Raw genomic sequence first — 13,143 nt, 5'->3', positions numbered from 1 at the left:
TAAACCATCCTAGATCTTCCCAATTACAAGTAAAGTGTATTTTGTCAAAGGATTAGCCAATTCTAAATGACATATGTTCATAACATGTTCCACATATGTCCTAACAATCTCCCCCTTTGGCAATCCATGACAAAACCACAACAAACAAATGAAATATGAGAGAAGTCATAAATCATTCAACTCACATTCACTTGTTGAATACAATAAAATCTGCCCTCACACAAACTCTTGAAAAACGTTGTAAGATGAGAGTTCATGGCATGGAAGATTTTGACAACCTGTATTTTTGAAACACTTTAAACAAAACTCATCACGGCATTTTAGTGTGAAACAGAAATAAAATATTGCCTACAATAAATAAGAAGCATGTGTATAAAGAGAGAAAAGAAACAATACATGGAGAGATAGGTGAAAATGTAATAACAACCTCATTATATATATATATATATATATATATATATATATATCAAATGAATACAAGGTTTGCTATCACTAAGTGGTCACAAGACCAGTGTACAAGAGAAAAAGTATGTAAAGGATAAAGAAAATAAAAGATACAAAAGTCCTTACTACATCCCTCATAAAAAACAAACACTTCCCCTAACAAAAATGTCATATGCTAACTCTCCCCCTAAGTATGTGACTACTCTCATACCCAAAACTACTCCCCCTTTTTGTCATGAATGACAAAGGGTAAGTCACTGTGAAGCAGTCATCTCATTATCATCGGAAGAGCTAGTATCCTCATCCTTATCATCATCATCATCACCGAAGTCACCATCATCGTCCTCATCCTCTGAAGCCTGTGGAAATGGAGATGGAGACGTGGTGAAACCACCCATGATAACTTGTCGTTCTGTGATATGACTAACATGGGTGTTCACCTGACACAACTCATCAGTGAGAGTGTCAAGGCGAGCATCCATGTGCTCAAGCTGAGCCATGATGGCCTTGAGACCACCCGCGGAAAAAGAAGGACCAGAGGTGGATGGAAAGAAGAGGCTGGAGGAGTCACTATCTCGGTCCATGGTTGCTTTGGTCGAAGCTGGGCCTTACTCCGTTTAACAAACGCGCTGCTAATGGCACCCATGATGAGGGATAACAAAAAGCGAGCATGAGTCTCAATAATAGAATTATAGTGAGACAAGGGATGTAAAATAAATGTCATCACCATATTCAGGAACCTCGGACCTTTTGCAAAGTCCGAGCAAGGGGTGTTTTAACTGTCACCACAAGATAAAGGTGTCTCACAAAAGAGAGACATGAGTTCTTCTTTGGACACAGTCTGCAAACGAGGACAACTGGGGTAATCAGGATGCGATACCCTCGGGACGTGTAGCACACTGGAGATAAGCTCCGGTGTGACTACAATACGTATACCTCGAACAAAAGTGAGAAAGCGAGGTATGGAATAATCAAATTTGTGCATATTGGAGTAAAACTCCTACATGATCACGGAGGGACAATTGATCAAGATATCACAAAGGGATTCCAAACCCTTACTGTGAATGATAGTGGGTAGATCAATATCAGAGAAGTCAGAAAGAATGACTTGGCATTCTAAATGAATGCCACGTTTGGAGAAGTTCTCCAAGAAGTCCTAATGGGCCTTCTCATCATGGAACCGAATGTGAAGAGGAGTAGAATCAGATGAAGAATATGCCCCAGAATGAAGAAGGTTCTAGGACGGAGTGGATTTATGCTTGGGTGCTATGCGTAGACTATCCGAAAGAAAGAGAGAGAAAGAGAGAGACAAGCAGAAAAATACGAATCAACAATAATATCAAAAAGAAGGAAAAGAATGGTATGTATGCATAAAAAATGCATGAACATGTGACATACAACAATAAAAACATCATGGGCTCAGCCTAATCCAAACCTAACAGCACACAAGGTTTCAACATATAAAACACACATCTAAATGCATGAAACATTGTGAAAACGCAAATGTGATGCAATGCATGAGCATATAGGATCATTTAAACATAACCCAACCCAAAAATTTCACAAATAACTCAACAATTTTGAAAAACCCCAAAAAAATTTAAAAACCCAAAAACCTAGGTCTAAAAGTATGAAATGCATGATAAATGAGAGAAAAAAGATCATACCAGAGGAAGAAATCAAGATTTAGACCGAAAATCAAGTGGGGAAGGTGAAGGGGTTGAGGGAAAAGTGTTTGGGAGAGAAAGGAGAGAGTTTCTATCGAGAAAGATCGGAGAGAAATGAGAAAGAAATCGCACTAAAGCTATATATAGAAAAACGTATCTCGATGGATCGAGGAGCTGTTGAGAGCTGTCGAGCACTAATTCTTGATAGATAAATTTGTCAAAGTGCTGTCGAGCATCTGTCGACGGCAAAAGAACCTTGATGGATCGAACAGATATCGAGTAGACAGAAACTTTCTCGGTGGATCAAGAATCTGTCGAGAAGCTATCAAGACAAATTCCAAAAAGGTTCAATGAATCGAAAATGCAATAAGATCTGTCGAGAAAAGCAGTCCAAGGATCTCAATAGATAGTTATTTGTCGAGAGCTGTTGAGAAGCTGTCGAGCTTGGAAAAAATAGTTTTTCAAAAAGGAGAAAAACACATAAATGTATGCAATCAAGCAAGCTACTCAACCAAAGATCCAAACAACATTTTAAGCTTTCAAAAACATCTCTCAATAAGAAAAATGTAAAGCATTTAGATCCAAAAAACACACACACACACACACACACACACACACACTAAACAAGTCTAACCAATTTTATATTTCAAAAACAAGTCAAGACAGTTTAGTGAGCATACATTAACACATGTATTCCTAGTGATGGCCAAATCACATTGTACCTGCACATGTATCAAAAGTAGCAAAGAATTTGCATGTTGTGTGTGAAAAACATCACAAGATTGCATGAGTATCTACATGTTATGACGATTTGAGATATGAGAAAATCAATTTAGCTCACACACAATTATAACTGCTTGATAGGAACTATCACTTTCGAGGTACATCCTATAACTCCCACATCTCCTAGAGACACACTTGCAATCATATATAAAGCATTTTGATTCTTTTTGCTTTTATATTTCTTTGCATATTTTCTTTTGTTAAGCATATCATGCATGGACATATAAGAGAGAGAAGAAAATACCAAATTATGTTAAGCTTTTGACATTGCACTTTTGCTATGTCAAAGCATATAAATGTCATTTTATGATTAGCGGGCAACAGTGATGAGATGGTTATTTATGCATTTCTCTTAGGATTTTCTAGTCCTACTCGTCAAAAAGAGTGATATGAGTGTTAAGTACAAGAGATTACCTAATCTTACTTATCACAAATACAAGCCACAAAGCTCACTTACTTAGTTGTGTATAGAGATGCTCATCTAAGCTACAAGAGATACAAAGTTTAGAAAACTTTGTTTCAATAGCCATCCAAGGTACACAAGTACCAATGTATACAAAATACACACTGTTTTTGTATTTTTTTTATTTTTCTATTTTTCTATTTTTATGAAGAAAAAAAATAAAGCAAAATTGAAAACAAACAAATAAAAACATGTTAAACAAAGCACAGCATAAAAACTAGACTAACTCAAAACAAGAAAGTAAAACACACAAGTAATGCATAACCAAAAAAAGAGAGAGGGAGAGAGAAAAAGTGACAGAATTACTTAGAGCCTTTTTTCCTTCCACACCTTGGAAGAACCTTTCATTTAATCAAACCTGTGATCCGATGGTGAGGGAGAAGAATTGAAACCGTTCAAGTTTGAAAGGAACATGAGGGCCTTGAGAAGATCTCCAAGAGGAGCAAAAGAGGATGGAAATTGATTCTAGTTTCCGGATGAGATCATATTGTTACTCTGTTGAGTGGTTAACCACTTATAGCAATTAGGTCGAGTATGTCCAGTAGCTCCACAGTAATGATAGAGATGCTGCTTCTTCTGTTTAGACTTTTGGTTATTGCTCTTCTTAGCCCTAGGGTTTTTAGTCTCTTTCTTATCAAGCTTAGGGGGTGCTCCTAAGATAGATTTACCTTTATTTATGTTCTCACTAGCTAAAACAGTTTTCACATCATTATTCTCAAATTCAACATTATTAGTAGGTGAAACAAACACAGTAATACTAGAAGAAGCAATATTAGAGGAAGTGAAATCATACCCCAAACCGGTTCAATCAGAAGCAGATTTTTGAAAGCTAAGCATCACATCAAGATTTGCACTTGAAGTCCTCTCCACTTAAGCTCTAACTTGAAACAACTCCTCTTCAAGTTTCTTGATTCTATTAGCCAAGAAATTGTTCTTAAACCGCAGTGCTCCAATGGTCTGATTAGCTTCATCAAACTTTGTGGAGATTTCTTCTCGTTCAAGCTCCACATCACTGAGCTTCTTGGTGGCTAGCCTATACAAATTCTCATGCTTTTTAGAGACCTTGTATAATTTTGCATAGGTTGTATGGATGCCATCCTGTTCATCCATCTTCTCAAATTTAGACTCCACCAAGTCCTCTTCTTTATCCACTTCTTCAATAATACCCACAGTATGATTCACAGTGGCAATGAAGGCATTCAAGATTCCATCATCATCACTATCCAAATAATCCTTAAGCTCGGTGTCACTCAAGGTAGCAACAAGGGCCTTGCTTTTCCCAATGGTCTTAAGATAAGTTGGACATTCTTGTTTCATGTGTCCAAAACCTTGACATCCAAAGCACTTTGGTTAGGAGGGAATAGTGTATTGACTATCATCCCTAGCATCCTTCTTCCCTTTATCTTGGCTCTTGAACTATGAAGAACTAGATTACTTTTGGTCTTTGTCAAATCCTTTCGTATTGGCATTCTTTATGAACTTTTTGAACTGCCTTGTGATGCAGGATTTCATTTTAGAATCTTTATCATTTGAAGACTCATCCGTGTCATTGCTTTTGGCCTTCAGTGTCATGCTCTTACCTTTACTCAATTTCCCAATCCTGGTCAAACCAAATTCATAGGTCTGCAAGTTGCCAACTAATTCTGTCAAATGAATTTTGTCATTGTCCTTTGATTCCTTAATGACGGTGATTTTGGCATGGAATATCTTTCAAGTAGAGATCTGAGCACCTTTCCAACAATCTTGGATTCAAGAATGGTTTCCCCAAGATTAAAGGCAGAGTTTACTATGTCCTTGAACTTGACATAAAACTCATCGAATGACTCATTCTCCTCCATCTTGATTTCTTCAAAGCTTGTGATAAGCCTTTGAATCCTTGACAGCCTTGGTTCCTTCATAGGTTGTCTAGAAGATAGTCCATGCTTCCTTCATAGGTTGTCTAGAAGATAGTCCATGCTTCCTTCACAGTTTCAATAGAAGATATCTTCTTGAACTCCTCATTCATGATTGCACTGAATAAGGCATTCAATGCTCTACTGTTGAAGTTAGCAGCTTTGATCTTTGCATCATCCCAATCAATCAGCGCTTCTTTTGGTTTAGTCCAACTAATCTCCACAGCTTGTCACACTTTTTCATCTAAAGATTGCAAGAAAGTTCTCATTCATACTTTTCAGTATGCATAGTTAGTGTCATCAAATAAATGAGGTATAACTAAAGATTGTCCTTTATCCATAACAAATAGGGATCAATGGATCACATAGTAAAGATTAACCCTAATCAGAGTGAGCCCACTTTGATACCACTTGATAGGCCAAGAATATATTGACCCCTTATGGTAAATTAACCATTAATTAGCCAAGTGAATTAATTAAGTCAATTAACATGTAATACACATGGTAGTACAAACAAATCACCAAATAACTAAATGCAGCGGAAAATAAATTTGACATAGATGATTTGTTTACGAATGGGGAAAACCACTGAGGCAAAATCCTACCAGGTGAATTGAAGGTCACCACTCCCAAGTATCCACTATTATCAAAACAAGCGGTTAAAAGTAAAGAAATCTTAGTACCTTATACCAACCTACAGTTGAACCCTTACCCCAATACCTAATTGGACTTGTAATGTAGTGACAATCTCTCCTTTTAATGCATGGCTCCAAGTACGTGACTAACCAATCGATGCACTGATCCTAATATGTGACTAACACACCAACTTAAGAAAGATGTTGAATATAAAGTTTTTCAGTTCATCCCCACGATAAAGATCAAGAAACTCCTTGATCACAAAACCCTACGATGTACAAAGGCAGTAGCTTCTTCAAGAGAAAGATGAACTAAGGCAAATTGTTTTCGATCACAATATGCATAAAAAACCTTTTTCATCCAGTTGCATCAAGTGAAATGGCCCTTAAAATAATCCTTATATATGTCTAGGGTTGTGAGAAAAGAAAACCTAAACACATAACTTGGATATGCGTGAAAAACATATCTGGAAATCTGAATTTCGTAATTCTCGATAGATAGGTTATCTATCAAGCAGCTGTCATCGAGCTAAAATTTCCTTTTAAATCTCGATAGATACAATCTATTGGGCTATCTGTCGAACTTCAAAATACAGCACATCTTCACTTGTTTCTTAAACAGATTTGCATGGCTTTAACTCTTAACTTGAACAACATGTTTCTTGAAGACTTAAACCATCCTAGATCTACCCAATTACAAGTAAAGTGCATTTTGTCAAAGGATTAGTCAATTCTAAATGACATATGTTCATAACATGTTCCACATATGTCCTAACAGAGTGGTTGGAATGTTGACAATAAAAATTCACATAAAAAAGATTTTCAAAAAAGAAAAATAATAAAGGAAATTCACATAAATCAAAACAATCTTAATAAATAACGGTAATAATTAAGTTAAGTTATATTGTCATATCATGTCATGTAGAATCAAAAGTTTTTATTATCAATACTATAAATTATGACAAATAATTTAATCTAAATGATGAAACTAATTTTAAATTTCTTAAAAATTATAATATTGAAGTTTTACTCAAAGTAGTATTTTAAATTTGTTAGAGATTCACATAAAACAATATCATTTTACTAATTTTAATATACTTGTAAGTTGTAAGAAGTATTAAGGAAAACTAGTGTGTAGCCCCGTGCATATACATGGGTACAATTAAAAATAATCACAATTATACAATTCAAATTATACATGGTATTAGCTTACACTTTTTTTAAAACCATACATTTTTAAAATATGTAATGGTTTCTTATTTTATACATATATGATTTAAAATTTAATTGATTTTAGACTTTTTGGTTTTTGCACCCAATAATTCACTTACCACAAAAATTTAAAACTTAGATGAACACATGGGAGAAATTAGACTCCAATTGAAATCCAATTTAAAATCTTTGATTTGGACTCTTTGATTTTTATACTAAATAATTCACTTGGCACAAAATTAAAAATTAAATGGGACATATGGCTCAAAATTGAGAATTTAATTAAAATCTAATTGAATTTTCTCTAAACTTTGCCTATATGTGTGTGTGTGTGTGTGTGTGTGTGTGTGTGTGATGTATTATATACTTACATTGATCCACATGGTGTAAGCACGAGAGGCAATTCAAGACTTTTTTTTTTTATTTTTTATTTTTTTATTTTTTTTATTTTTGGGAAATACGGTAACTTTATTAAGACAAAGAGAAATACATAACATCCTAAACCACCAAAGGTTCAATAATGGGTGGGTTTTATTCCAACCAAGTTACAAAAGAATAAATTCCTTTAGCATATTTTGCCAAAGTATGAGAAGGTTTGTTTCCTAGGCACTACACATGTAGATCTTGAAATGATTTGAACTTCTTAATTTATGGAGAGTGTCGGAAATGATGTTGGCAATGGAGACCAGAGGTGAGGCCAAACCTAAGAGAGCATGAGAGGCAATGCATGAGTCACCTTCGAAGAGAGCATCTCAGATCTTGATATCCCAAGCAAAGAGCATAACTTCATCCATTGCCTTTGCTTCCACTTTAGTAGGTCCAAAGGGCAGTGGCAGATGCTTAATCAATACTACTATCACCTAAGCTTCATGATCGTGAATCACAACACCAATTCCCACAGAGTTTGTAAGAGAGAAAATGGTAGCATCAATGTTCACCTTATACCATGGTGGGGCCGGGGGAACCCAATGATTATCTATGGCATCGTTATATCGAGATGGCCTAAGATGAGCGAGCTATAACTCTTCCAAAAGATAACGGGCTTTGGAGATGATCTCACGGGCAGATTGTTGAGGAGTACCCAGTCTGGCTTTTATTCCAGTTAAACCACATGCACCATGCAATTATGAGTGTGAGCTCAAGCAAGTTCAGGCTGATATGTTAGACAAAGATTAAACGCTAGATGAGGTCCAAAAACTCCCTATATAGCAAACTATTTCTGTCAAAGGGGATACCGGACAACTCCCAGGTTTCTTTCACTTTGTTACAGTCCCAAAACGGTGACCCGTAGTCTCGCCCACCAAGTCACATGCTTCACAAGTGGCTTCATCAATAACATGTTGTAGACAAAGATTTGCCTTTGTAGGGAGGATGTTTCGACATGCCTTCCAAGCGAAAGTCTTGATCTTGTTTGGGATGTGAATGTTGGAAAAACACATGGAAAAATACAGTTTTGTATCTTATACAAAAACACGCAGTGGAATATAAATAGATATATTTCATTCATGTGAGATAACATGCAACATCTAAGTTTTAAAAACAAAGAACAAGAAGGGGTATCTTGATGCGGTGAAATTCAAAACAAAATGAAGATTAAACTTGGGAAGAATTTCAATCTTCACTTCAATTCCATAATGTGTCCAAGATGTGTGGTCTCTCAATTAGTTCTATACGTATTTGTTTAAGAGAATGACCAAGTGTCTCTTGAGAAAACTCTGAATATTTCTCTCTTTTAATCATATGTATATATCTGCACTTAGGCAGTTACTTTATTTAATAATTTTTATTAAATAAATAATTGATTATCTAATTGGGTTAGCCTTTTGACCCAGCCCAATTGATCTTTAGTGTGTGGCTTGGAGTGAGACCAAAATGGACAAATAAAGCTCTAGCTCTAATGGGCTTTGGACTTATCTGCCAACTCTTGACAAACCCAAAGTTACCATTAATTATATTTAATACCACTATATAAATATAATTGCACTTTAGACCTTATTAATAAATTATATCCCAAGACTTTATTAAACATTTAATCCCTTCATGAAAATATTCGTAGTAATACATGTTAAGATTAGTGCATTTAAATCCTATTGTATGATACTATGTATGACATTATGTATGACTTAATGTTGTAATTAATAAAATTATTTTATTATTATCTAAAATAATGGTAACATGAATATTTGGACGTTATCATATAGTCCTTAAGATGCGTATGTGATTTAGTCACAGAAGATATAAATCACAAGTTATTTGTAAACTCAGAATTTTAGTTCGTAGTCGGTAATGAAACTGAACATTTCATCTGCAAAGACTATAATATATCAACTAAGATAATTTGTCTTGATCATGGAAGTAGAGACTTCTAGTTGATATGTTGATATATTTTAAGAGTTAAGACATATTGAACTAGACCGCTTTGAGATTTATTATTCTCCTGAAGACTGTCAAATGAATAATAAATTTCATGACTTCTATTTACATGAACTCTTAATTCTGAGAGAATAATGGACTTGATCATGAAGTGTAGGTTATTTTGATATATCAGGAGTGGGATCTAAAGTAACGATCAAAACCTCAGTATTTTGGGCAGCCACATTTAGTGTTGATGGAACATATATTCTCAAGATAGAATTCATAATCTTTTAACTGAGATATAAAATATTCTCTTGAGATAAGTTTAATGAGTTTGGTTATTCAGAATATTAGGCCTAACTACTTTAATAAGGAGTTACTAAAGTATATATTTATGAAATTGGATTTCATAAATATATGATGAATAATTTAAAGGATTAAACCGGGTACTCAAGGATTAAGATGTAGTAATTTTCAAAGTGACAGTCAACCTACATGACTTTGTATTACTACGAATATTTTATGAAATGGTTGCATGTATAATAAAGTCTTGAGATATAATTTATTAATAAGGCCTAGAGTGCAATTATATTTATATATTAGTATTAAATATAATTAATGGTAACTTTGGACTTGTTAAGAGTTGACAAAAAAGCCCAAGGCCCATTGGAGCTAGAGCCTTATTTGTTCCCTTTGGTCCCACTCCAAGCCACATACTAAAACCCAATTGGAATGGTCCAAAAGGTTAACCCAATTAGATAATTAGTTATAAGAAGAGAAACATACAAAATTTTGTAAGAGAATGAAATGGTTTGTATGTAAGTATTAGACACTTTCTTATTCCCCCTTGAACACACACATATAAACTGATTAAGAGACCATACTTCTTGGGCACAAGTGGAATTGGATTGAAGACTAAAAGTGTTCCCAAGTACTTCTAATATTTGGTTTTGAATTTCACCACACTAAGGTACACTCTCTTGTTCTTATATTATGAAATTTACATAGTACATGTTATCAATTGCAAATGAAGTAAAGCCGTTAATTTTCCGCTACGTATGTTTTGTATCCGATACAAACATGTGTTTTTCCAATAATACAAAGTCATAATATATAACTGTCACTTTGAAGATTACTACATCTTGATCCTTGAGTACACAGTTTAATCCTTTAAGTTATTTATATATGTTTTATGAAATCTAATTTCATAAAATATAAACTTTAGTAACTCTTTACTAAAGTAATTAGGCCTAACATTCTGAATAACCAAACCCATTAAACTTATTTCAAGAAAATATTTTATATCTCTATAAAGAGACTATGAATTCCATTTTGAGAATATGTGTTATTTCAACATTAAGTGTGGTTGACTAACATACTGAGATTTTGACCGTTTGTCTAGATCTCACTCTTAATATATTAAAGCAGCCTACATTTTATTATCGGATTCACTATTCCCTCAGAATTGAGAGTTTAAGTAAATGAAAGTCGTGAGATTTATTATTAATTTGATAGTCGTTAATAGAATAATAAATCTCACAGCGGTCCAGCTCAATATGTCTTATACACTTAAAACATATTAACATATCAACTAGAAGTCTTCACTTCCATGATTAAGACAAATCATCTTAATTGACATGTTATAGTCTTCACAGATGAAATGCCCAATTTCATCACTGACTACGAACTAAGATTTTGAGTTTACAAAGAACTTGTGATTTATATCTTTTATGACTAAATCACATACTATGCACCTCAAGGACTATATGATATTGTCCAAATATTCATTCTACCATTATTTTAGATAATAATAAAACAAGTTTATTACATAAAATATAATGTTATACATAATGTCATACATAGCATACAATAGAATTTTAGGATACTAATCCTAATAGTGAAGTCCCAAGATTTTGTGCCAAAACAACTTGTTATCCTCTCCTTGTGATATCTCACCCAAACCCGAGCTTTGATAGAGTGGGAAGGCGACCTTGTAAGCACTATTGATAGTGAATGTGTCCTTCGGTGTGTAGGCCCAGACTATGCGGTTTAGGGCTTGCGACGACTAAGTGGGATGCTGAGAATAATGTCCGCCTCATGGGGAAGGAAGGCCTGTTTGATCAAATGAGAACAAGTATTGGTCACCGCCACTTCTAGGTGAGCTGGTACCCGGTTTGTAAGGAACTTATTACTCGGGGGTTTGAGCCCCTGCATTTACCAAGCAAAAATAAATAAATAAATGAGAACAAGTATTGCATTTGGTCAACAGTTTCCATATTGAAATTTTTTTTGGTCGACTCCTTTTGTTGGGTAAGCAAAGTTGCCAACAGAGTAGCCCCTGCTTTGGCTAGTTGGTCTCTGCATAATTCTTTTGTGGGATTATGTTTCTAGGCCCTCAGTTTTTGTTGATGCTGTAAATCATGACCTATGTTCTATCTTATATGTATTTAGTTTATTTTCTCCTAATAATAAACCTTAAAATTATCCAAAAAAAAAAAAAAAGAGTACGAGAGATGATATGTATTTTTATTATCTATCTATACTACAATAAAATGAGTATAGATAAGAAACGTTTTTTTTTTTTTTTTTGGGTATTGTTAATTGGTGCTCTAAAGAGTAACGACTCATGTTAAGGAAAAATAAATGATCAGTTATAAACTACAATACACGCTCTTTGAAATGAAAAAAGAACATTTATCAATGATTTATTTATTTGCACTTACAAATTCAAGCTTGTTATACAAGCTTTTATTCTGATTCAATTTTGATTTATTTAGAGAAAATAGTATAAAACATCATTTAATGGAGTATTGATTGACATCTTAACTTATGTTCTTTCTCAGCAAAAAAAAAAAAACCTTATGTTCTTCGAAAAATCACAACTAAAAGTCTCTTTCTTATTTTCGTTTTTTTTTTTTTAATTGCTCGATATTTGTTAGGTATACAAAAAAGATAAGATCCTCTCAATTTTATGAGTAAGATTTTATTTATTGTATCTAGCCGTCTATAATACCATATTATGTTATTTTAAATAACATGACAATGTGGGTTTCAGTTAGCTCAACTGGTAAAGTTTCTGGTAGTTATATAAGAGATCTGGGGTTCAATTTCCGCCTACACCAAAAACTGATATTTTATCAGTTGCACAAAAAATTGATTCTTTGGTAGTAGTGGCGGCTCCAAGATTATTTTCTAAAGGGTCAATAGTGTCGGAGCTAGGAATTTGTTGTGGGAGAAGTAAAAAGATTTAATTTTTTTTTTTGTGTATAAAATAATCTAAAATAGTATTCTAAATACAATTTAATATACAATACAACTATATTGTAGTCTAAAAAAATTATTAATAGTTTAAAGATCGGTAAGATAACAACCATTGAATGCATAAATAAATATAATTAAATAACTAATTGTACATTTTTTGTCAAATTAATAATAATTTATTATATTTATATGTACTATCAATTAAATAAAAATATATGATAAAAAAGAATAGTAACATACATAGGATTAGATCTGCGAGTAAATGTGAAACTAAGAAAAAAAAATAGTACTTGATATAAGTTTTTGCTTTTAAAGTATATGAATTTTAAACCATATACGTCGTCATTCTCTTGAAATTAGAATAAGCACTAAAAGACTTCTTTGAATTGGAAATCTATAGATTACTTATCAAACTACTTGATTAGATAGAA

This window comes from Quercus lobata, chromosome 2, assembly GCF_001633185.2.
Source record: "Quercus lobata isolate SW786 chromosome 2, ValleyOak3.0 Primary Assembly, whole genome shotgun sequence".
Classification (NCBI taxonomy): domain Eukaryota; kingdom Viridiplantae; phylum Streptophyta; class Magnoliopsida; order Fagales; family Fagaceae; genus Quercus; species Quercus lobata.
This window is presented reverse-complemented; position numbering follows the sequence as displayed.